At 45.2% G+C, this 27,336-nt stretch overlaps 2 long non-coding RNA genes across 2 annotated transcripts in view; both read left to right on the top strand.

The window, feature by feature from the left end:
• The window catches only part of LOC306922429, a 154,345-nt gene that overhangs the window by 120,259 nt on the left and 6,750 nt on the right, over positions 1-27,336 (top strand). The window lies entirely within an intron of this gene.
• Positions 10,587-12,666, top strand: LOC306921691. Its single transcript, XR_013789813.1, has 2 exons — positions 10,587-10,811; positions 11,297-12,666. It is a non-coding gene; the product is annotated as an uncharacterized lncRNA (long non-coding RNA).

The raw sequence follows: 27,336 nt of genomic DNA on the forward strand, positions 1-27,336 counted from the left end.
CACTTCAAAGTGTCCTTGAGCCAGTCACTGAACCTCTACTAACTGTTAGAGGTCAGAGGTCAAGTCTTGCTCAAGGACACTCAGACACGCAGCCAGGAGGAGCCGGGGATCGAACCGGGAACCTTCTGACTCCAAGACGACCGCTGTCCCTCCTGACCTCTGGCTGTCCTGTTGTATAAAGTATAATTACCTCAACATAACCCATCCACGGTAGAGAATGGGGAGCAGAAACCTGTCCGTTTTCAACACGTACATCTGGAACATTGTTCCTCATCCCACACTGTGTCACCTGGGGCGGGTCGCTCATCTCTACACGGGATGAAAGTACCACACCATGTAGGACAGCTCTGTGAATAACAGCTAAATACATGTAGCTTTACATTTAACGAGTGTGTGTGTGCGTGCGTGCGTGCGTGCGTGCGTGCGTGCGTGCGTGCGTGCGTGCGTGTGTGTGCGTGTGTGCAGTACACTGTATATCACTTGAAGCTATAGCATCCATATTCTGAGGTGAGCGTTCGGCGAAAATCGCAGATCTACAAGCTCTCAACGTGACACGTTGAGAGCTTGTAGATCTGCTATTTTCACTTAGAGCCCTGGAAGACTCTGCTCAACTCAGTATAAAGGAGTTTAAGTGTCTAAGATGCAACACACACACACACACACACACACACACACACACACACACACACACACATACGTTTAATGGCGTCTGTGGCGAACGACGTGGAGCCGTGTATCAAGTAAACAGCTGGACTGTTCGGAGCAGCACATTCAGGTGGCCCCCTGATGTTCGATCCCAACACGATGAGGTCATCGCCGACTTTCACCACCAGGGGAGCTCCCGAGTCGCCCTGATGAGACACAAGTAGTAAAAAGTATTGTTCAGTAGGATGAGACAGCAGTGTGTGTGTGTGTGTGTGTGGGGGGGGGGGGGATCAATAATAATTGGCTAGTATACTCTAAGTTTAGGAAATAAAAGGTGGCACCATTTCCGTGTCAGAGGAGGGGTGTGTGGACTGTTAAAGACGTCAACTGTCTACCAGTGACATCATCATTAGGCGGGTTTGGTCATTTAAAACTTGAATTCTTTTTACATTTTGTTTCTCTCTCTAAGGCTGAAGTGCTCCATTAAGGTGTGAATAGGATGTGATTCTCTCTCTAAGGCTGAAGTGCTCCATTAAGGTGTGAATAGGATGTGATTCTCTCTCTAAGGCTGAAGTGCTCCATTAAGGTGTGAATAGGATGTGATTCTCTCTCTAAGGCTGAAGTGCTCCATTAAGGTGTGAATAGGATGTGATTCTCTCTCTAAGGCTGAAGTGCTCCATTAAGGTGTGAATAGGATGTGATTCTCTCTCTAAGGCTGAAGTGCTCCATTAAGGTGTGAATAGGATGTGATTCTCTCTCTAAGGCTGAAGTGCTCCATTAAGGTGTGAATAGGATGTGTTTCTCTCTCTAAGGCTGAAGTGCTCCATTAAGGTGTGAATAGGATGTGATTCTCTCTCTAAGGCTGAAGTGCTCCATTAAGGTGTGAATAGGATGTGATTCTCTCTCTAAGGCTGAAGTGCTCCATTAAGGTGTGAATAGGATGTGATTCTCACCTGGCAGATGTTCTGGCCGCCCGCGTCATTTCCAGCACAGATCATGTCGTCCGTCATGTTTCCATAGTATTTCCGCTTACATTGGCCGTGGTCGTATACCGTCATGTTGACTGCTTGGAGTGTCCTCGGGGCCGGTAGATCTGTAAATACACACAAACAGAACAGAACCATTATCTCTCTGTGTGTGCGTGCGTGCGTGCGTGTGTGTGTGTGTGTGTGTGTGTGTGTGTGTGTGTGTGTGTGTGTGTGTGTGTGTGTGTGTGTGTGTGTGTGTGTGTGTGTGTGCGTGTGTGTGCGCGCGCGTGCGTGCGTGTTCTGACTGCAAGATTAACAACTTTTCAACCCTGTGTCTCTATTGTGGGTATATGGTATATAGAAAATAGCTGGCTTAAGTGTTTACATACAGTGAACAGTGGAAATGGAAACCTAAATGTCATTATTTATGTGATTATTGTAGATCTGCTGTTTTCACCAAATCTTAGCCTATTATGACTTGGCCAGAATAGGGAGGCGATAGATAGGTGGATGTGCTTAAATACTGTTATTAATACTGCTGTTATTATTAATTAGCATTCTTTCAAAACATTATTCAGTGAAATTCTACGTGTACTGCACTCAAAGTGTGGTCCGGGGACCTCCAGGGGTACTTGAGGCCACCTGATTGATCCTCTAAACTCCAGGGTCCATTTGGTTATAACCTCATGAATAAACAGCTCTCAGTTGGTTAACAAACAAATGGAACCCCATTGGACCCTAATCTATACAAGTCCATTAGTCCAAATGTGATTATCTTTGGTCCCCATGCAGGCAGGGTGCCATCTTGGGGGTCCCGTGCCGTGCCTACCTGATGTTCCCACTTTACCCCAGCCGTACACCGTGGCGTTGGTGCCAGTCGGGAAGACGCTGCCCTCGGCTGCTAAACACGCTGCTAAACACGCAGTGAAATTCTACGTGTACTGCACTCAAAGTGTGGTCCGGGGACCTCCAGGGGTACTTGAGGCCACCTGATTGATCCTATAAACTCCAGGGTGTGGCGACTGTGGCTCAAGAGGTAGAGCAGGTCGTCCAATGATCCATGGGTCGGCGGTTCGAATCCCGGCTCCTCCTGGCTACATGTCGAAGTGTCCTTGGGCAAGACACTGAACCCCAAATTGCTCCCGATGTGCTGGTTGGTACCTTGCATGGCTTCCGCCGCAATCGGTGTATGAATGTGTGTGTGTGAATGGGTGAATGTAATGCACAATCTATGTAAAGCGCCTTGGATAAAGGCGCTATATAAATGCACCATTTACCATTTACCATTTACCAGGGTCCATTTGGTTATAACCTCATGCGAATAAACAGCTCTCAGTTGGTTAACAAACAAATGGAACCCCATTGGAACCTAATCTATACAAGTCCATTAGTCCAAATGTGATTATCTTTGGTCCCCAGGCAGGGTGCCATCTTGGGGGTCCCGTGCCGTGCCGTGCCTACCTGATGTTCCCACTTTACACCAGCAGTACACCGTGGCGTTGGTGCCAGTCGGGAAGACGCTGCTCTCGGCTGCTAAACACGCAGGCTTGATGTTCTCCACAGGCCGGTCCAGTTTGACCACCGCCTGGTCGTACGCCCAAGTCCTGTCAGGGATGAGTCAGAATAATCCAATATTAGTTATTAAACAGCACACTAGAACAATAATCTATACTGTGATTTTTGATCAGTCGTGCACAAGATCCCTACTTTGGATCATTTGGGTCCCACTTTGGGTGGACCCTGTAATCACTGATGCTCCTGGTCACGCCCCCTTCTCCATCGAGGTCGGACCGCCCCATGGTTAGGTTCAAGAAGGCTGTGTTAGTCCTGCATGGAAGAGACACATAGCCTATAAATGTCACATTTAGTGATTATGCTACAATATTCAACAGTTGTCTTCATGTCTGCACAACAACAACCCTATGAACTCTGCACAGCGCCATGCTCTCTCTATACCTCTCTCTCTACCTCTCACTCTCTCTCTCTCTCTACCTCTCTACCTCTCTCACTCTCTCTCTTCTCTCTCTCTCTCACCTCTCTCTCTACCTCTCACTCTCTCTCTCTCTCTCTACCTCTCTACCTCTCTCTCTCTCTCTCTCTCTCTACCTCTCACTCTCTCTCTCTCTCTCTTCTCTCTCTCTCTCACCTCTCTCTCTACCTCTCTCTCTACCTCTCACTCTCTCTCTCTCTCTCTACCTCTCTACCTCTCTCTCTCTCTCTCTCTCTCTACCTCTCACTCTCTCTCTCTCTCTCTTCTCTCTCTCTCTCACCTCTCTCTCTACCTCTCTCTCTACCTCTCACTCTCTCTCTCTCTCTACCTCTCTACCTCTCTCTCTCTCTCTACCTCTCACTCTCTCTCTCTCTCTCTCTCTCTCTCTCTCTACCTACCTCTCTCTCTCTCCCTCCCTCTCTCCCTCTCTCTCTTTCTCTCTCTCTCTCCCTCTCACCCACTCTCTCTCTACCTCCATCTCTCTCTCTACCTCCCTCTCTCTCCCTCTCTCTCTTTCTCTCTCTCTCTCTCCCTCTCACCCACTCTCTCTCTCTCTATATACATGCACCTCTCTCTCTCCCTCTCCCTCCCTCCTCCTCTCTCTCTCTCTCTCTCTCTCTCTCTCTCTCTCTCTCTCTCTCTCTCTCTCTCTCTCTCTACCTCTCTCTCTCTACCTCTCACTCTCTCTCTCCCTCCCTCTCTCTCTTTCTCTCTCTCTCTCCCTCTCACCCACTCTCTCTCTCTATATACATGCACCTCTCTCTCTCCCTCCCTCCTCTCTCTCTCTCTCTCTCTCACTCTCACTCTCTCTCTCTCTCTCTCTCTCTCTCTCTCTCTCTCTCTCTCTCTCTCTCTATATATATATATATATATACACCTCTCTCTCTCTCTCTCTCTCTCTCTCTCTCTCTCTCTCTCTCTCTCTCTCTCTCTCTCTCTCTCTCTCTCTCTCTCTCTCTCTATCACTTTGCACATGCATGAGCACTTTAGGGCTGAGAATGTAAAAAGGATGAATAACGTTGTGTTACTTACGTAATGCAATATGCAGTAGTTACCACGTACTGGGGTGCCACCAGACTTCCGTAGCATGCATGAACGTTCCTTAAACCAAAGCTGGTAATGAACGACAGCTCGGCTGGCTCTGCACTGCATGGAACAGAGTCACTGGCTGGCTCTGCACCTGTGGAAGAGACACAGATCACAGATATACAATTAACCACTAAAGACCTATGGGCCAATATAGGCTATACTTCATTGTATGATTATTAAAAAAGACTAAATCCAAATAATTATCCTAAGGGATAAGTGTTAAATATCTCTATATTCTGATAGTATTCCTATATCATTGCTATGGCCTCCAGTAAAAAGGAGTCTCCCTGTCTCTGTTAACCAATAAGTAGATACATGTGAAAATAGGAAGTGATCATGCAGACAAATTGGAACTGGAATAATGATAATGAACACATCATCATGTGGAAGTTGTCTTATACCGCGTCCGCGGAGCAGGGACACCAACACCACCACGCCCACGATAATGCCCACAGCGAGGCCAGCAGTCACGTAAGGATGCTTAGGGCGAAGGCGCCTCCATTTGTCAGCCATCTTGGCACACAGAGTGCGACAGAGCCCCAGATCTGAAACACACACATGGAGGACACACACTTTAATCACAGCAGAGCCAGGACGAAACGTATATATATATGACCTTCATCGTGGAATAAATTAAACATAAGTCACAACAAGAACACGTTCCTATAGTGTAATAGGCCACATCAGAGGTACGTGCACGGTGCACGCACAGATAGACACTGGAGGTCAGGTGGTGTTAGAGCACTATAGGCAAGTGACAACTTTGAAAGTTGACGTGAACGCGCAGCGCGCATAGCGGAGTCAATTCCAATCCGCTCCCTTACAGGCAGTCAGTGGTTCTCAAAGTGGGGTCCGGGGACCCCCAGGGGTCCTAGCGGGAGTTCCAGAGGGTCCCCCCAGGACCCCAGTTAAAGATTATATAGTAACCAAATGGACCATAAGGTCTCCACACACCGGGCGCGATTCGGATGCGAATTCGGATTTTTAGCGGCGTTTCTCGGTTTTCCGAAAAACGCGGCCGGTGTGCAACCAATGCACCTTTAGGGGTCTGTATTCTATGTAAGAGAGTTAACCAAATTTGCTTCCATTGTACACTCTCAGAGTTAAATTAACATTGATTTTACGATATAAATTGCGGTCCCAGAGATAGACATGCCATTAAATAGGGTTCCGTAGCCTAATGCATGCAGGGGGTCCGAAGGTCCCAATTAAATTGGTTGAAAATCTTAAATCGGTATTATATATATATATATATATATATATATATATATATAGGTTGTAAAGCCTGCACCAACGTTCTGTCTATAAAATATATAAATTAGGCTATAGGTTTACACCTGCATAACTATTGCGCACTACAGGCTAATATTATGCTCGCGCGTGGAAAATAGGAGAAATGGTTAGCAGACGGTATGTTTTTTCCTCCGTAGAACACTTCTCCGTGAGGCGCACGCACTCACATATTGGCAGCAGCGCGCTCAATATAGGCTATATGCGATCCGTTTGGCCAACACAACCAACAACACATAGAACCAGCTGTTATTAGTTATAGACGCACCAGCCATTTAAACACAATAGAATAGCTGCAACTTTTTTGCCAAAAGGGCTATTTTACAGAGAAGGTATAGGGGTCGTGAGAGGCTCCATCCTCACCCCATGGAGACTTTCAACAACACAAAACAGCCATAATTTGTTTCGGTGAGTTAAGCAAAGTAGTGAATGGTAAATGGTGCATTTCTATAGAGCGCCTTTTGGCACCGATAGCGGAGGAAACCATGCAGGGCACCAACCTGCACATCGGGAGCAATAGGGGGTTCAGAGTCTTACATCTACATAATACAAATACATCGACATAATACCAATAATAGCCGGGTCATTAAGTAAACAAAATAATAATAAAGATCATATACGCTGTCTGTTTTTCAATGCACGCATATAGCGCGTCCAAGAGCCCACATATTGGCACCGCAGTAACGCACACGCCAAAAACCAGTAGAATAAACAAGCTATAATACATTACATTCCGTCTTAGATTTGCTGCTTCATATAATTCCATACATTGCATTCATTCCACAGCTCCACTTTTCCATGAGATTTACTCGGACAATTCTCTGAGTCTATGCCAGACTAATAACATACAAAGTGCCGACAATTTGCTGCCCAGGACATCGGTGTTTGTTGGTCAACTCTATTTCCGTAATTTAAAATACTTATTCTGACTTAATTGTACCATTTATAGACACTTATATGATAACGGGAAAAGTCCAGACGGAAAAGTTAATTCACAATTATACACCATAGGCTATACTTTAAATTACCACCGCTGAAGTGCCCTTGAACAAGGCATTGAACCACTACGATGAAATGTGTTCTATGAGCAGGGCCTGGCTGGAAACAAGTTCTTGAGCTTAGCCCAGATACCCTGGGTAAATATAGATTTCATTTCATTTCATTTCATTTCATTTTCATTTTCTGTATATTGTATATGTGTGTACAGGCGCATGGCTATACACACTTGTTGAATGCGTTTACCACAACAACACTCAGCCATGCTATATTTATCATCGGCATTTCATTCACTTCCAAAGCATTTTTACATTTTTTACATTTGATATGAAGTCTGTCGTATAGTGTCGTTTCTTATATATATTCAGAGTAAAACGTATAGGCTACTTACATTATAGACGCCCCGTCTTGGCTGGATATGTCCGCTCTCTCTCTCTCTCTCTCTCTCTCTCTCTCTCTCTCTCTCTCTGCGCTGATGTGAGTTCCCAGAAGTTTTCCACCATGCAGCGGAGACTGAACTAACTAGTCTGATGGAACTGGGAGACGAAATGATTCTGCTCGCATGCAGGAAGCCACTGGTTTATACATGCCATGGCCTCCTTGATGACGCAATGAATCAGGGCGGTCAAGCTGTCCGTGCACCTGCGCGCACACTCTCTCTCTCTCTCTCTCTCTCTCTCTCTCTCTCTCTCTCTCTCTCTCTCTCTCTCTCTCTCTCATGTAGCTGCTCCAAATCAACTCACAACAAGTTCACAACGCGTATATTTTGCATCGTTCCATCTGCCCGTGGGCGGATGGTGGTTCAGGGGTAGAGTGGCCGCATGCATGCCGGCGCATAGAAACAGCAAGGTCGAAGTGTCCTTGAGCAAGACACTGAACCCCTAATTGCTCCCTATATGTGCAGGTTGGTGCCTTGCATGCATGGTTTCCTCTGTGCATGAATCGTGAATGTAATGCACTATGGAATTGTGTGTGTGTGTGTGTGTGTGTGTGTGTGTGTGTGTGTGTGTGTGTGTGTGTGTGTGTGTGTGTGTGTGTGTGTGTGTGTGTGTGTGTGTGTGTGGCAATGAAGGTAGAGCAATTGAGGCCTCAAGTGTGACTCCACTGTTCAGTACATGGTTCTTTGACTCCAAAGAACAGAACACAAATATAAGCTACATTTGCTTTGGCAATTAATGTAAACGTATATGTTTTCTCATGCCAATAAAGCCCTTTGAATGGAATTGGCTCCATGAAATAATTGACATTCCTGTATCGCCAATTAATGGTCAAATGTTTCGGTGCTTTATATTATGTTGACTTGTCCATGAAAATAAAATTTACATGATTTATGCATAACCCATTGAATTAAAAAAACAACAGTAAGGTTTTAATACACACACACACACACACACACACACACACACACACACACACACACACACACACACACACACACACACACACACACACACACACACACACACACACACACACACACACACACATCCTATATGGTTCAGCACCATGGACAGCGCCGCCTCCTATAGGCTCCTACAGACAGAAAGACAGACAGACAGACAGACAGACAGACAGACAGACAGACAGACAGACAGACAGACAGACAGACAGAGATGCCCTGAGAGTTTAGTTCAATTTAATTTGACACTTGAACAGGTTACCCATCATGTTAACAGAGCAGAGGGAGGGGAAGTCCTGCTATAGTTTTAAGAAACTCCTTAAAAGACATTTGATCAATTACCCATTATAATATTTATTAACTGACTTGTAATTCAATTCACTTTTATTGTCTTGAATGTTTATTATTATTATTATTATTATTTATTTTTTGCAAGACAGTCCTATATATGTATTGTTATGTCTGGTGTGGAGTCAGTGGACCCCAGGAAGAGTATCTGCTACTTTGTGGGCACCTATACGGGGATCCAAGTGAATAAGGTCCGCTCACTCTTGAAAGTGCAGGACTCTGCTTTTAGGTCATGCACTTGATCTCAGAGAAGCTATAAGGAACCTGACTGAGGGGATACACATCATCCTATATATGCTCAAAACAATCCAGACACATTCCATTGCAGACTATTACAGACCACAGCGAGAGAGATGCTGAATGCCCCGGGGATCCATCCCTGACTGACCCAACGCTCTCTCTCAACACCTTCTATGCTGGTGAGCTGCTCCCCAGTGTAACTGTGACTGAGGTCTCTGCAGGGAGTCAAGCACCACTAGGCTGCAGGGCCGGATAACATTCCAGGCAGTGCCCTCAGTCATGCATACATCGGTGGAGATGCTGTGGAGGTACGGTGGTCCCCAGGTTCAAATACCATGGGAGTGCCAACAACCTGACACGGAAGCTCACCTCGGCCTCCTTAATGAAGAAGGCCCACCAGCGTGTGTACTGTCTGAGGAGACTGAAGCGGGCGGGGCTGGGTATACCCCTGTCCTCACCTCAAGGTGTGTGCGGTGTGGGGTGCATACTTAGTTTAGACTATAGTCATTGGTTAGACGTGGGTTAAGGTTAGGTTTAGATGTGCTGCCCCGTGGGAGGTTAGGTTTAGGGTGAGGGTTTGAGATAGGTTGTAATTGTAGGACTAATGACTGGTCTAACCAATGACTAGTCTAAACCAAAAACTGTCTAAACTAAGTACTGCACCCGTGCGGTGGAGACTGCATCCTATAACATCCTGCATCACCGTGTGGCGTGGAAGCTGCTCTGAGGCAGACAGGAAGGCTCTGCATGCAGCGGGTGGTGAAGTCTGCCCAGAAGATCACTGGATGCAGCGGGTGGTGAAGTCTGCCCAGAAGATCACTGGATGCAGCGGGTGGTGAAGTCTGCCCAGAAGATCACTGGATGCAGCGGGTGGTGAAGTCTGCCCAGAAGATCACTGGATGCATCGGGTGGTGAAGTCTGCCCAGAAGATCACTGGATGCAGCGGGTGGTGAAGTCTGCCCAGAAGATCACTGGATGCAGCCGGTGGTGAAGTCTGCCCAGAAGATCACTGGATGCATCGGGTGGTGAAGTCTGCCCAGAAGATCACTGGATGCATCGGGTGGTGAAGTCTGCCCAGAAGATCACTGGATGCAGCGGGTGGTGAAGTCTGCCCAGAAGATCACTGGATGCAGCGGGTGGTGAAGTCTGCCCAGAGGATCACTGGATGCAGAGCCTTCCTGCATGCAGCCCTCAGTGACATTTACATCGGCAGGTTATATAGGAATAATACCATACCAGCATCAATTCAATTGAATCGAATTCAATTTTTATTAAAGTGTCAAATCACAACAAAGTTGTCTCAAGACACTTTACATATAGAGCAGAAAACCGACAGAGATCCCACCCAGAGCAAGCAATACTGCGACAGTGGTACAGTCCGATGTAACACACATGATTTAGTGGATTACAGTATAACCCTAACATATAGAGACAAGCTACAGTTGCCTTATATGTGTGCTTTTCCCTAAGAACTAAATCTAAAGTTACTATGTTTAGTGACCCTGTCTAAAACCAAACCACTGAGTGGTGCAGATATTTGTTAAACTATCTAAAAATCACTAAATATCAGAGACAGAGTGACATGTGGTTCCACCAATCAGCAGTCAGTTTAGGCCTAGCTGATATGCTGTTCCAGCCACACAGCAACCTGTTGAAGCAGTGATTATCTTCTACCTGCAGTGCTGCACTAATCAAGCCCAATTGAACTGAGTCAGTTCAGCTGTTGAGGTTAGAGACAGAAAAAAAGCCAAACAGCAGTGCACAGCACATGAGAAGAGCACAGAACAGAGAGAGGAAAAGTGTGATTCTAGAAGAGTTTTATGAGTACAAACCACAGCGAAGCAAGGTAACTCACCACATCTTATGAGTTAAAGTTACTTTCGTTTTTGATGAGTGGTGTTGTTTATTTCTAGAAACCATTGTGGATTCACTGGGGCAGCCATTGCATTGTTTGTGCCCAGCCTGTTTCACACATAATCGGTGAGACAGTTCATTTATTTTCAATGAAGGGATATTGTTGTTGTTTTTGCATTTTGCAAGTGAACACTTTGAGAGTGTAATACAATAAGTTTATGTTTGTTTACTTCATGATGCACTTTATACAAGTGTGTACTGATGTTCATGACATGTCAAGATGTTTTTGTTTAAAATACATGTTGAAAGAAAGTATGTACAAAGGTTAAAAATGCACAGGTTGTTGCATACAGTATTTCATTTGTTTTCATTTAAAAAAGTTCATGTAATGCATATTTCATGGTTAAAAACTTTCTAGACAACATACAGTTGATACTTTGATACTGATTAGATTTCTCTGACACTGTCTGATGACAGGTCAGGTTTTTTGTTGGATTGGATCGTTTTCCAGTTGACCATTCCAATAGATGGCGAGCTTCCCACCAGGATCTAGAGGTTGATCGACAGCGAGTGTTCCCCCATACGCTGGTGACCACTGGACAGACTACTGCACTCTAGGCGTAATCTGCAGACTCCCCCACTCTCAGCTGCAGTAATCCCAATTCCCCCTATCTCCATTCGCGCACACGCATGCACACACGTTCCCCATGAATTGGAACTCTGATACTTACAGTTTTGGAATCCATATGGAACTTTGACACATACTGATACATACCTGGATGGTTTATCCTTGGAACTCTGAACCATAACACGTATACTGATTTTGCATACTTACCTTCCCTTGTTCATCATTGGGAGAACAGTGACTGAGTGGTCAATTATTACTTATTGTAAAGGGTGGATATTTGAATATTTTATTGTCCTATTTTGATCATTTGATTGAACTGGAAAGAAACAAGGTTTAAAGGAGATAACTGAGGATTCAAGTTAGAAGGGTTCACCCAAAATAGAAAAGACACAGTGAACTGTGAGAATTGAAAGTGGCCAAGCAATTTCTATTTAAGAGTTGGTACCAATTTATTTGTTTTCCATATTGTATGTTTGTTTATTGTTTTTCAATATAACTGCCGGCAATCATTTAACATTTAACCTCCTTGTATCTTAGTCTCATTTAAGCACTCCCCATAGCTCCAGCAGTCGAACCTACACAATAACTAGTCCAGATTTTGCTATAGTGCCTTATAGGTGCTACAAGTTACTCACAGAAGTGTCACTCGCCCCCGTTTGGCACAAGTTGGTATTACACCACGTCACACTTTTGAAGGATGCCCTGGCTGCACCCACCCTTCACACAGTCTGTTCACCGATCTGTTAATAATCAATCTGTTCATTGATTATTACTTTATTATTGATTGATTATGACATTATTATTGATTGATTATTACATCATTAACAGTTTGCACGTACAGGCACATGGAAGTACAGTACAATACAGGTCTGTTAAAAGGATGAAACCAAGAAAGCCTTTCTGCTTGTTTCCATTGTGTGAAGGACAAGTGTCCTCATGACTGACATGATTGATTGTGTAGAAGCCATTTAACTGTTGGTATTTTCTGAATATTTCTGTTATTTAGCCTTAATAGTTTGATTTTGATTATTGGCTAATTGAATTATTGTTTGGGCACAGACGGGCACGCCTCCCAGGCCTAGGCTATAATTGTGGACAGGTGTGGGGGGAGAATTCATGCACCTACGTGGAGACATGGTTTTTACCAGCAGCACAGAGAGCCAAGAAAGAATGTCATATGCACTTTATTCTTATTAAAGCAAAGCAAAAATGAGTTCTACCTGCATGTGGACATTGGATTTCTTTATGCCTGCGTAAGCCTACAACCACAGAATGGGTACATCAGTGAGTTTGTCAACAATTGGTTTGAAAGCTGACAAACAGCACTTAAAACAGTAAAAACCTATCCATTTGGACTGGAACAGCGAAGAGGATCAAGGAATGGAGTCTGGAAGGAGTTCAAGGACAAGACGAGACAAACTCAAACCAATATTAAGTGGACACGCAGCGCAGCACAAAGCCTCATCAAAGGCCCTTGGTATGTAATGAAACACCGAAAAGGCTGTACAGGAAAACAGCAAGCCGGACAGCAAGCCGGACTTATTAGTGACACAAACGCCTTTTTTGCACTGCCTTTATTTAATTTGGGCAATTGCTTTGCTATTTTTGCACCTGAACCGACATTACTGTGAACTGTCAACAGCGCTGCTGCACTTTGAAGTTTACATTCTGCACTGCACTTTATTGTGCTAAAAAGGGGAAATTGCAAATATGTCAGATGTCATGGAGTCTGTGAGCAATGGTGCACAACTACCGGAAAAAAGGAACCCAAAATTAACGGAAAAGGGCATGGCTTTGCATAAAGAAAACAGTCTCAACACTGAAGACAAAAAGCACACGCACTGGCCAGTGCATTGATGAAGTCAGAGGGCTTATGAATTCTACTGAGAATGTCACAAAAATGCAATCTGAAATGAACACTGTGAAAACATGCTTTGATGAAATGAGCCATGCGTATGATGCATTTTTGAGGTTGCCTCTGACTGAGGAGGAGGTTAATGAGCAAAAGGAATGGTTTGAACGAAAAAAGAGAAAGTACTGTGAATTTGAGGAGGATGTGAAAAGGTGGCTTCATGAGGCTGGTCAATCATCACAAACCCTTGCTGCTAGTCATGTGACAGAAATTGATGATGACATAGGACCAGACGACAGTGTTTCCAATGTCCCAAGCAGGGCTAAGACCCGCTCCAAGTCTCAAACCTCACGCACTTCATCAACAACATCATCTGCACTTCTCAAAGCTCAAGTGTAAAGGCAGCCCTTCTGGAGCGTGCTGCTGCCTTAAAGAAACAACATGAGCTGCAGGCAGAGGAGGACAATTTGAGGAGACAAAGGGAACAATTAACACTCGATACAGAGTTGGCAGCATTTAATGCAAAAATCAGTGTGTTTTAGAGGAAAATGGATCAAGGAGTGGCTCAAGAGCATCCAATGGAATGCACTCTTATTTTGACAATGTTCAAACCACAAAACAATCCAAGCTCAATCCTAATGCAACTGTTTATGATCCTGCAAAGGTTGATAATATGACTGTAACTGACTCTACAGCTCTCCCACAGGTTGTCCAAAGAAAGACAACATGCAAATTACAAATTCACAAACTGTCTATTCCCAGGTTCAAGGAACAATTCCAACTTATGATGACACTTAATGTTACCCAGGGTTTCTACTACATCAGCACAAAGACCCTCGCAGAGCCGATGCCAGGGCATGTTTCTCAGGCCACAGTGCTTGTTTCTCAAGCCCCAGTGCTTGTTTCTCAGGCCACAGTGCTTGTTTCTCAAGCCACAGTGCTTGTTTCTCAAGCCCCAGTGCTGTATGATAACAGCCAGAATGATCAGTCAGAATGACTGTCGAAATAATGCAAAAACAGAATGAAATAACCTCTTTATTAGTTCAACAGAATCTCTCATCTGCTCTTCCAGTGAGACACATTCCTGTGTTTGATGGTGACCCTCTTGAATATTTTGCTTTCATTCGAGCTTTTGAAAATGGTGTCTAAATGAAAACTAACAACTTTGGTGACTGCTTGCACTTCCTTGAACAATACACCAGGGGTCAGCCAAAGGAGATAGTGCATAGCTGTCAGCATCTGCCTCCTCAACAAGGATATCTAAGAGCAAAAGGTCTTTTGAAAGAGCACTTTGGAAATGAACAAAAAATCACTTCTGCATATATGGAGAAAGCTTTCAGTTGGGAACCCATCAAAAGTGAAGATGTCAAGGCATTGCAAGCATTTCCCTCTTTCTACGTGGGTGCTGTAATGCAACAGAGCAGATCACGCATATGAGAGAATTGGACATGCCATGTAACATGAGGAACATTGTTTTAAAGTTGCCATATAAGTTTCGAGAAAAATGGAGAAGCACTGCCTGTGACCTACAGGAGCGACGAGGTCATAGGGCCATGTTTAGTGATCTCGTTCAATTTATTGAAAAGCAGGTCAGAATTGTTTCCGATCCATTGTTTGGCAACATCCAGGACACGCCATTCGCCTCTTTAAACAGAGGTGCAGCTCCTCCAGGCCGGATGAAGGGTCTGAAGGAGCACAGAGGAGGCACCTATTCTGCAAATGCAGTGTTAATGGAAGGAGAAGTAAAGTCTGGGGGGATGGAGAGGGATACACATTCCTCCATTCATCAACACGTGTGTTTATACTGCAACAGGAGCAGTCACACATTGGACGAGTGCACACAGTTTGAAGGACAATTACACCAGGAAAAGGTCAACTTCATTAAGGAGAAGGGGATCTGTTTGTGTGTGTCCCTGTGGTTTAGCATACATACTGTAGGCAAAACTACTAGACAGTTAAAACAGAATGAGTGAACATAAGAATCAGATCAGAAGAAATGACCGTGAATACCCTGTTGCAGTGCATTTCAATGATCTTAAACATGACCTCTCCACTTTTCGCTTTGTTGGTATAGAACAAGTCAAACTTCCAAGAAGAGGTGGTAACCACGATACCCTGTTAAAACAACGTGAGGCCTACTGGATCCACACTCTACAAACCTTACACCCTAAAGGGCTTAATGATGAACTATTATTAAATGTTATGCTATAGAAGCTGTTGATCTGAACTTCTTGACCAGCCGGTATTATAGGCACTTCAGGTGCTATGTTTTTATTTATTTTTTTATTCTTTTCCACTCTTACAGAGTAGGATCTTACATTTGACATTTATTTACTTATCTAACTATGTCTTCCTTGTATGTTATTTGGCATGACATTTATGTATATTTCTTTTTTTCCCGGGAATTATTGTTTTCTGCTATTGACAATGGTATATGAGGAATGTTCACAGAAACACTGCACCTTAAGTCACGTGACAAGGTTTTTCACAGCTGTTAACTGTTGAGATAATTGCATGCATTTTGATTGGTTGTTTAGACTTTCTGAAATGTATTTAGTGACAATGTCAGCCCATTCTTGAATTAAGCCTGAGGAAGCGTTGCTTTAATAAAATGCTCTGAACCCAGCAAGTGGCAGTGTGCGGGTGTCCCTCCTTTCACATTGTATATGCCTCGTCATCATCGCACCTGCTCCAAACCTACCGGGTGTGCGGAAGTCATCTCTCTATAAGTATTTCTTTAGGTAAATTACAATCTGACTGTTTAGTGACGTAGGGTAGACACCTGGTTCATACCTCAGCTAATCTTATGAAGATACGAGTGAGCATTCTCAAGTTATAGGCTTTCTTTGTCACCTTTGCCCTATTTGGATTTGCCTTTTTCAGAGATTGGGGTAGGTGTAAACTAAAGAATAGCCAAAAAAAACTAATTTTGCCCCAAATCAAACTTCACAACAATCCATTTCATATATGGGAGACCCTAAAGATAAGAAAGAACATGGTTGTGTTTGGTTCTACCTGGGCCTCTGCTGCCAGACTATCTGAGACCTTGTGTCACAGTGACAGCACAGTCCTTATCTAGCCAGTAGAATGTGGCTGGATCGACTTTGGAAACATTTCCTGCTGTTTTCAGCAGCATGCATGTCCTTCACTGTGTTGTACCAGTAGAGAGAACCATCTTCCAGACCACAGATGTCTTTGTTTTAGATTCCATAATGGCATTCCCGGCTAAAATTAACGTTTTATGTCCATGGAATGAGGTGTCCACCGTCTTTGACAAATCACTGTCACAAGTTTTAGTGTCATCTACAGCTTTATTGTCACATCACAGTTTTACAAGTAAATTTGTTTTTGTGCATAGTTCAGATTTTTACAAGGAAAAGAAGAAAGGGAAGAAGAGGCGTGGGAGGGGGAGGGGAGGGGAGGGGAGGGGGCGTGGGAGGGGAGGGGGCAAGGAAACAAATAAAGTTTGAGCAAAGCCTTTACCACAATCAAACACACCTGTTAGAAACACATTTTTGTCCCTCATCTTTCATGTCCTCAAAAACATTGTTATCCTTCCTTCCTGGTGTTTATCTCAACATGTTTTGTTACAAACACATCCTCGGCTCACATACACTTGTGATATTACCTTCGGTGACATTTGTTCATCATGGTACAAATCATGATTCATGACATACATATGGCACATCATTAGTTACAAATGCATCATCGCATAAATCTGTGGCTTTGTCGGCAACATTTGTTTCAACTTCAAGGTTCTCAACTGTTGACATATCAGCTGACTACTGCCTGCACCGTTTGGTGGGTTCAATATAAAGCAAATTGTATCCGTTCTGTTCCTTTCCTTTCTTGTAAACACCTGTCTTTGTGTTTCACAATATTATTTTATTTTACGCCTACACCTGTTCTCTTCTCGGTACACCACGTGTATCTGTGTTGTCAGCAGTGAGTTCTGTTTAGTTTCTCAGCCCATCATCAGCTCCATTGACTGTCTATCAATTGTTGATTGACAGACAGTCAGCACACTTTGATCTACGACCTGACCTGACCTCATGGATTTGTGCCTCACAGTGACCAGATCTCACACCGGGCATAGTTAACAGGAAACAATATTAACTCAACAGTCTGTGTACTAGTTGAGCTGTTACCCATCATACTAGTAAGCGGCGTGTTGTAAACTCAGCATGCATGCATTTTAGTACACAGTGTGTTGGTTAAACCTAACACAGCATACTAGTAAACAGTGCATTGTTAAAACCCAGCATGCAGGTCAGTACAGAGGCCACAGTGATGTCATAGTTGGCACAAAGCCTAACAAAGTGGGAGAGTGGCAGGGCCTAGGAAGGGAGGCGTCTGGAGATCTGTTGCCTCCATCAGGTCACTTTGGTGTACTGTATCCTTGAAATAAATAAAAGCAACAGAGAATGCTATCTTGAACAAGCCTAATGGATGGATTGATTGGTTTAACTGTTTGTGTAGCAGGTCTGCACGCTCTCTGTCTGAGGTTGCCAGAGAAGAGGCCTAACTTCAGGCCTAACAGCCCTCTGAAGGTGAATATTATCTATTGGTCTGAGAACACAGAGGGATCACATGCTTGGCCGTGTAGTTTGGTTGATTCTCCACATTTTTTTCATTTGAAGGACCTCCGATTTGATTTGCTTTAGGCCACTTCACTGTTTTATCTTTGATTCATTGATTGAATAGTTTGACGATGTAAAGGTACATGGAAGGAGTTAAAACATTCCAAATGGATACAACAAATAGCCAGGCTTGTGGTTCATTAAGCATTCAACACTCAAACATTCCTGTAGGTCCATATGGGCTGGCTTCTTCGGAGGCATGACACTTAAACAAAGAATAATCATCAACTCAAAGGTAGGTCTCTCTGTCAGTTTATCTACCAACTTTGATCAACATTGCTGAGAGTAGTTAAGTAGAGCTACAGTACATCTCTCTGTCATCGATTGGGCCCGCATTAAACTAGAGTTCTCAAAGCCTGTGGCCTAATTGCATAACCGACGTTGAAATTAAAAACGTTTAAGAACCGCTGTATCCCCCTATCAATAACTCAGCCTGTGAACACTTGAATACAGAGAGAGTTTTGTCGGTGTTGCATTCCTTCACGGTCCTTCATGGTCCTTCACGGTCCTTCACTGTCCTTCACGGTCCTTCACGGTCCTTCACGGTCCTTCACTGTCCTTCACGGTCCTTCACGGTCCTTCATGGTCCTTCACATTCCTTCACGGTCCTTCGCGGTCCTTCGCGGTCCTTCACGGTCCTTCACGGTCCTTCACGGTCCTTCACTTCACGGTCCTTCACGGTCCTTCATGGTCCTTCACGGTCCTTGGTCCTTCATGGTCCTTCACGGTCCTTCATGGTCCTTCACGGTCCTTCACGGTCCTTCACGGTCCATGGTCCTTCACGGTCCTTCACGGTCCTTCACGGTCCTTCACGGTCCTTCACGGTGAATGAAGAATCCTAGTTGATGAATTGAAGTAATAGAGGGTATGCACATGCATAAAGTGAATGTCAAATCGACTAGCAAATGGAGTGGCAAAGTGAGTTTAATCTAATCCAGGTCCAGCTCTAATGCAAAGGGAGTTTAATCTAATCCAGGTCCAGCTCTAATGCAAAGGGAGTTTAATCTAATCCAGGTCCAGCTCTAATGCAAAGTGAGTTTAATCTAATCCAGGTCCAGCTCTAATGCAAAGTGAGTTTAATCTAATCCAGGTCCAGCTCTAATGCAAAGTGAGTTTAATCTAATCCAGGTCCAGCTCTAATGCAAAGTGAGTTTAATCTAATCCAGGTCCAGCTCTAATGCAAAGTGAGTTTAATCTAATCCAGGTCCAGCTCTAATGCAAAGTGAGTTTAATCTAATCCAGGTCCAGCTCTAATGCAACCTGACAGTGAGTTTAATCTAATCCAGGTCCAGCTCTAATGCAAAGTGAGTTTAATCTAATCCAGGTCCAGCTCTAATGCAACCTGACAGTGAGTTTAATCTAATCCAGGTCCAGCTCTAATGCAAAGTGAGTTTAATCTAATCCAGGTCCAGCTCTAATGCAACCTGACAGCACTTTCAGGTTGGAATCCCGATGACCTCTGCTGTGTGTCATTCCTCTCTCTCTCTCTCTCTCTCTCTCTCTCTCTCTCTCTCTCTCTCTCTCTCTCTCTCTCTCTCTCTCTCTCTCTCTCTCTCTCTCTCTCTCTCTCTCTCTCTCTCTCTCTCTCTCTCTCTCTCTCAATTCAAAGGAGCATTATTGGCATGAGAAAACGTACGTGGCAAAAGTGGAACAAGACAATGGAGATAGAGTATGTACAAATAAACAAGACAATGGAGATAGAGTATGTACAAATAAATATTGAATATAGATGGGAATAAAATAAAGGTGTAAACAGCTGTGTTCCATTGACACTTTGAGTAATACTTGAGTAATGTCTTGTGAAACTATAAAAAGATTGTGCATTTTCTGGCAGAGATACAATATACATCCATATAGGAGACGTTAGCTTTACACTTTTGAAAGTTGACAGCAGCATTTCAATGTTTTTGCATTTGCATTTGCGACAAGTAGCAGCAATTTATTCAAATGTAATTGAATTAAAGTTAGTTCCTCTGTTTATATAGGCATAACAGTATTTCTATGTACCGAAGTCATTTGCTGTAAACAGTGTAGGTATAGGTATAAACAGTGTACACGCAATGATTTTAATTCATTAACCCATTTTGGGTGGGAACCCCTTTCGGTGTTAGCATTATGTTATGCTTTAGCTATTGAAAAATAGCAGATCTACAAGCTCATAGCGCGCCACCGAGTGGCGCGCTACGAGCTTGTAGGTCTGCTATTTTTGAAAAATCGAAGAACGACTGACATAGAAACATAGCTTTTTCAGAAAACTGTCAGGATGTAGAAAACATTTTTAGAATCTGATCTCAGGTCAAAATGGGTTAAGGTGCTTGTATTCCATTTGACATCATCCCCCCCCCCCCTCTCTTATCAATAAAGTCAGAAAAGCACCAAAAAGGTCTTTAAAAGAATGATTTCATATCATCTCTGTCGAGTGGAAGCCTCAGCAGGGGAGATATTGAATTTGGCCTTCTAGGCAGTACCTCTTATCAACCAGTAGGTGTCCTACGGGACCACAGGATCAGAGCAGAGAGACTAAATGCAGTGTAAACACTGTGTTACTATTTGAGTGACTATGTTTGTGGACAAGTGGATGTTCATTGTTTATTTACCTGGTACCTGGTATGCTATAGTTTATTTACCTGGTACCTGGTATGCTATAGTTTATTTACCTGGTACCTGGTATGCTATAGTTTATTTACCTGGTACCTGGTATGCTATAGTTTATTTACCTGGTACCTGGTATGCTATAGTTTATTTACCTGGTACCTGGTATGCTATAGTTTATTTACCTGGTACCTGGTATGCTATAGTTTATTTACCTGGTACCTGGTATGCTATAGTTTATTTACCTGGTACCTGGTATGCTATAGTTTATTTACCTGATACCTGGTATGCTATAGTTTATTTACTTGGTACCTGGTATGCTATAGTTTATTTACCTGGTACCTGGTATGCTATAGTTTATTTACATGGTACCTGGTATGCTATAGTTTATTTACCTGGTACCTGGTATGCTATAGTTTATTTACCTGGTACCTGGTATGCTATAGTTTATTTACCTGGTACCTGGTATGCTAGTTTATTTACCTGGTACCTGGTATGCTATAGTTTATTTACCTGGTACCTGGTATGCTATCGTTTATTTACCTGGTACCTGGTATGCTATAGTTTATTTACCTGGTACCTGGTATGCTATAGTTTATTTACCTGGTACCTGGTATGCTATCGTTTATTTACCTGGTACCTGGTATGCTAGTTTATTTACCTGATACATGGTATGCTATAGTTTATTTACCTGGTACCTGGTATGCTATAGTTTATTTACCTGGTACCTGGTATGCTATAGTTTATTTACCTGGTACCTGGTATGCTATAGTTTATTTACCTGGTACCTGGTATGATATAGTTTATTTACCTGGTACCTGGTATGCTATAGTTTATTTACCTGGTACCTGGTATGCTATAGTTTATTTACCTGGTACCTGGTATGCTATAGTTTATTTACCTGGTACCTGGTATGCTATAGTTTATTTACCTGGTACCTGGTATGCTATAGTTTATTTACCTGGTACCTGGTATGCTATCGTTTATTTACCTGGTACCTGGTATGCTATAGTTTATTTACCTGGTACCTGGTATGCTATAGTTTATTTACCTGGTACCTGGTATGCTATCGTTTATTTACCTGGTACCTGGTATGCTAGTTTATTTACCTGATACATGGTATGCTATAGTTTATTTACCTGGTACCTGGTATGCTATAGTTTATTTACCTGGTACCTGGTATGCTATAGTTTATTTACCTGGTACCTGGTATGCTATAGTTTATTTACCTGGTACCTGGTATGATATAGTTTATTTACCTGGTACCTGGTATGCTATAGTTTATTTACCTGGTACCTGGTATGCTATAGTTTATTTACCTGGTACCTGGTATGCTATAGTTTATTTACCTGGTACCTGGTATGATATAGTTTATTTACCTGGTACCTGGTATGATATAGTTTATTTACCTGGTACCTGGTATGCTATAGTTTATTTACCTGGTACCTGGTATGATATAGTTTATTTACCTGGTACCTGGTATGCTATAGTTTCAAATGTACAGATGGTTATTACATTGTTCATGGATCCTATAGTTTCTAATAATACATTGTTGATCCTATAGTTTCTTGAGGCACTAACACTGTCTCTGCATCCTATGTGTGTGTGTTTCCTTTTCTTATTATTGTAGGTCGCTCTTGATAAAAGAACGTCTGCTAAATGCTTAAAGGACCACTTCACCACTTTTCAACCTATCTTCATATAATTGGTCCTTGCTGATGATCATGATAAAATAGCACCATGTTTTTCTACACAGTTCAGTCTAACTACGCCTCTCAGCCATTGTAAAATACCTTGTAACCTGAGACCTCTCGTGGCTTATTGCTTTCTTAATTTAACTCTGAGAGTGTACATTTGTTCCAGAGTTACAGACCCATAAGGGTCCATTTGGTTACAAACTATCATTTAGATGGGACTGCCTCAAGGACCCCTGGGGGTCCCCGGACCCCACTTTGGACTGCCTCAAGGACCCCTGGGGGTCCCCGGACCCCACTTTGGACTGCCTCAAGGACCCCTGGGGGTCCCCGGACCCCACTTTGGGAACCACTGTGTTAAGGTGTAATGTCTTTGTCTCTGTCGCCCCCCACAGGCCTGCTGCTCTCTGTCGCCCCCCACAGGCCTGCTGCTCTCTGTCGCCCCCCACAGGCCTGCTGCTCTCTGTCGCCCCCCACAGGCCTGCTGCTCTCTGTCGCCCCCCACAGGCCTGCTGCTCTCTGTCGCCCCCCACAGGCCTGCTGCTCTCTGTCGCCCCCCACAGGCCTGCTGCTCTCTCTCGCCCCCCACAGGCCTGCTGCTCTCTGTCGCCCCCCACAGGCCTGCTGCTCGGTGCTCCTGTGTCTCTGTCGCCCCCCACAGGCCTGCTGCTCGGTGCTCCTGTGTCTCTGTCGCCCCCCACAGGCCTGCTGCTCGGTGCTCCTGTATCTCTGTCGCCCCCCACAGGCCTGCTGCTCGGTGCTCCTGTGTCTCTGTCGCCCCCCACAGGCCTGCTGCTCGGTGCTCCTGTGTCTCTGTCGCCCCCCACAGGCCTGCTGCTCGGTGCTCCTGTGTCTCTGTCGCCCCCCACAGGCCTGCTACTCGGTGCTCCTGTGTCTCTGTCGCCCCCCACAGGCCTGCTGCTCGGTGCTCCTGTGTCTCTGTCGCCCCCCACAGGCCTGCTGCTCGGTGCTCCTGTGTCTCTGTCGCCCCCCACAGGCCTGCTGCTCGGTGCTCCTGTGTCTCTGTCGCCCCCCACAGGCCTGCTGCTCGGTGCTCCTGTGTCTCTGTCGCCCCCCACAGGCCTGCTGCTCGGTGCTCCTGTGTCTCTGTCGCCCCCCACAGGCCTGCTGCTCGGTGCTCCTGTGTCCGCTACGTGGGGTACATCTTGGGTAGGTCAGTCCGCTATGTGGGGTACATCTTGGGTGGGTCAGTCCGCTACGTGGAGTGCATCTTGGGTAGGTCAGTCCGCTACGTGGAGTACATCTTGGGTAGGTCAGTTCGCTACGTGGGGTACATCTTGGGTAGGTCAGTCCGCTACGTGGAGTACATCTTGGGTAGGTCAGTCCGCTACGTGGGGTACATCTTGGGTAGGTCAGTTCGCTACGTGGGGTACATCTTGGGTAGGTCAGTTCGCTACGTGGGGTACATCTTGGGTAGGTCAGTCCGCTACGTGGAGTACATCTTGGGTAGGTCAGTCCGCTACGTGGGGTACATCTTGGGTAGGTCAGTCCGCTACGTGGGGTACATCTTGGGTAGGTCAGTTCGCTACGTGGAGTACATCTTGGGTAGGTCAGTCCGCTACGTGGGGTACATCTTGGGTAGGTCAGTCCGCTACGTGGGGTACATCTTGGGTAGGTCAGTCCGCTACGTGGAGTACATCTTGGGTAGGTCAGTCCGCTACGTGGAGTACATCTTGGGTAGGTCAGTCCGCTACGTGGAGTACATCTTGGGTAGGTCAGTCCGCTACGTGGAGTACATCTTGGGTAGGTCAGTCCGCTACGTGGGGTACATCTTGGGTAGGTCAGTCCGCTACGTGGGGTACATCTTGGGTAGGTCAGTCCGCTACGTGGAGTACATCTTGGGTAGGTCAGTCCGCTACGTGGAGTACATCTTGGGTAGGTCAGTCCGCTACGTGGGGTACATCTTGGGTAGGTCAGTCCGCTACGTGGGGTACATCTTGGGTAGGTCAGTCCGCTACGTGGAGTACATCTTGGGTAGGTCAGTCCGCTACGTGGAGTACATCTTGGGTAGGTCAGTCCGCTACGTGGAGTACATCTTGGGTAGGTCAGTCCGCTACGTGGGGTACATCTTGGGTAGGTCAGTCCGCTACGTGGGGTACATCTTGGGTAGGTCAGTCCGCTACGTGGAGTACATCTTGGGTAGGTCAGTCCGCTACGTGGAGTACATCTTGGGTAGGTCAGTCCGCTACGTGGAGTACATCTTGGGTAGGTCAGTCCGCTACGTGGGGTACATCTTAAGCGATGGGCAGAGAGACTGTCTGAGAAGGATTTAGATCTTTTGAGGATCTACACTACAGTGAGGGAGAGGAAACCCCTGACGAAGAGGACCCTTTAACGCAGTTAAAGCTTTTTTCCTGATCTGAAGGGCTGTTCAGAACCTTTTACTAGATGAGAAAGAGGTTCAAAGTGTTGATTTATAGTTTATACACAGTAAATGGAAAGGGGTTGTTACATGTGCTCTGTTATAGCTCTTAAGAGAGGGAAACTAAATGGTAAAGATGATACAGTGTGGAGAAGGTATTTTGATAAGACTGATGAAAGCAAACCAGGGTGGAGAGCCTTGTTGTTTTATAACTCCCCTCAAAGAAACAGACCTGGGGACTTGCAGTGGAGGATTCTCCATGAGGCCGTGGCAGTTAAAACAGTTAGAAACAGACCTGGCGACTTGCAGTGGAGGATTCTCCATGAGGCCGTGGCAGTTCATTCAATGGTGTCAAAAAACTGTTTCAAATGAGAGTCCCTTCTGCAGAGAGGTGGAGACTATTTCTCATTGTTTTTTGGAATGTGACGGGACTGCATGGTCCCTTATTTGACATGATAGAAAGTTTGTTTTTATTGTTTTAAGAGAAATGGTCTAAAGTTGTTTTTATACTCGGAGCAGGTTACAGGAGAAACAACGTGACAAAGTGGCAATTTCTGAATTTCCTTTTTAGGTGAAGCAAAGATGGCGATATATTTGACCAGAAGGAACAAGATGGGGAAAAGAAGTGACGCAGGTCAGTGTTTTCATCTTACTGGTCAGGGCAAGGGTATGGATAGACTTTAGATATCATCACAAGAGATGAAAAGCCTGCACACTTTTGTGCAACAATGGTGTTATAAATAATTGTGTTATCTGTTCAGTTGAGGATGAGATTTTATGTTTTAGTTTTATATTCGGGCAAAATGCCCTTGTTTCATAATTTAATATTGTAGTGAAAAGAAGTGTGAGAACAAAGAAATAAAGCATTTTTTTTTAAAGTCAAAAGTCTCTCTTTCTCTCTTCACTGACGTGTACATGCATCAACTCAAAATTTTCCGATGCCGTTTTCCTCCCAGTGTGGAAGAAGGAGGTTTAGGGTGGATGTTTACTGTGATCTCTCGCTCTTGAAATACTGTACCGTGGTTTATGTTGTGTCAACTTGTCTGTGATTCTCATGGACGGGTGGAGTCTGCAGATATATAAGGGAAACAGCACAGTGGGACTGAATGCTGCCATGGAGTCAGAGAGGTTGACACCTTTCCTCTCCATTCATTTGCATTGTTTGGTTTCTGAGTGTTTGCCTTTTCTTTTGTCCTTGCCTGAATCCAATCTGCAAAAAAAATGTGCAAGCCCTGCCTCCTGATCCATTTGTTTTTTTACTTTTCATTTTCCACTGACTTTGTGCTCTGTGACTGATACTGCTCTGTGACACCGCTCTGTGACTGACACCGCTCTGTGACACCGCTCTGTGACTGACACCGCTCTGTGACTGACACCGCTCTGTGACACCGCTCTGTGACTGACACCGCTCTGTGACACCGCTCTGTGACTGACACCGCTCTGTGACACCGCTCTGTGACTGACACCGCTCTGTGACACCGCTCTGTGACACCGCTCTGTGACACCGCTCTGTGACACCGCTCTGTGACTGACACCGCTCTGTGACACCGCTCTGTGACACCGCTCTGTGACTGACACCGCTCTGTGACACCGCTCTGTGACTGACACCGCTCTGTGACACCGCTCTGTGACACCGCTCTGTGACTGACACCGCTCTGTGACACCGCTCTGTGACTGACACCGCTCTGTGACACCGCTCTGTGACTGACACCGCTCTGTGACACCGCTCTGTGACACCGCTCTGTGACACCGCTCTGTGACTGACACCGCTCTGTGACACCGCTCTGTGACTGACACTGCTCTGTGACACCGCTCTGTGACACCGCTCTGTGACTGACACCGCTCTGTGACACCGCTCTGTGACACCGCTCTGTGACTGACACCGCTCTGTGACTGACACCGCTCTGTGACACCGCTCTGTGACACCGCTCTGTGACTGACACCGCTCTGTGACACCGCTCTGTGACTGACACCGCTCTGTGACTGACACTGCTCTGTGACACCGCTCTGTGACTGACACCGCTCTGTGACTGACACCGCTCTGTGACTGACACCGCTCTGTGACACCGCTCTGTGACTGACACCGCTCTGTGACACCGCTCTGTGACACCGCTATGTGACTGACACCGCTCTGTGACACCGCTCTGTGACACCGCTCTGTGACTGACACCGCTCTGTGACACCGCTCTGTGACTGACACCGCTCTGTGACACCGCTCTGTGACACCGCTCTGTGACTGACACCGCTCTGTGACTGACACCGCTCTGTGACACCGCTCTGTGACTGACACCGCTCTGTGACACCGCTCTGTGACTGACACCGCTCTGTGACACCGCTCTGTGACACCGCTCTGTGACTAACACCGCTCTGTGACACCGCTCTGTGACTGACACCGCTCTGTGTGAAGTGAGGGGTGCTCTTATCATACATCGCATCATAGGAGGATAATCTGTTTTTATTAGACAATAAAATGCAAACAGTACAAGGGGTACAGTCAAGCACAAAATGGGCTCTGCCTCCTCCGACTGACGTTGACAGGGCAGGTCAGGTTGTGGCCTAAGTTCAACGCTCAGTCTAGTAGGTGGCGGTAATGCACCATTTAGGTTTGCCAAACGCCATAAAACCCGAAAGAAGAAGTGACAAAGGAAGAAGAAGAAACACTTCCGGTTCGAGCTGTCATGGCAGCGTCCTTGAATAAACGTTTCTGTGGTCGATAAATTCCTTTAAT

This window comes from Electrona antarctica (genome assembly GCF_951216825.1).
Source record: "Electrona antarctica genome assembly, chromosome: 4".
NCBI lineage: Eukaryota > Metazoa > Chordata > Actinopteri > Myctophiformes > Myctophidae > Electrona > Electrona antarctica.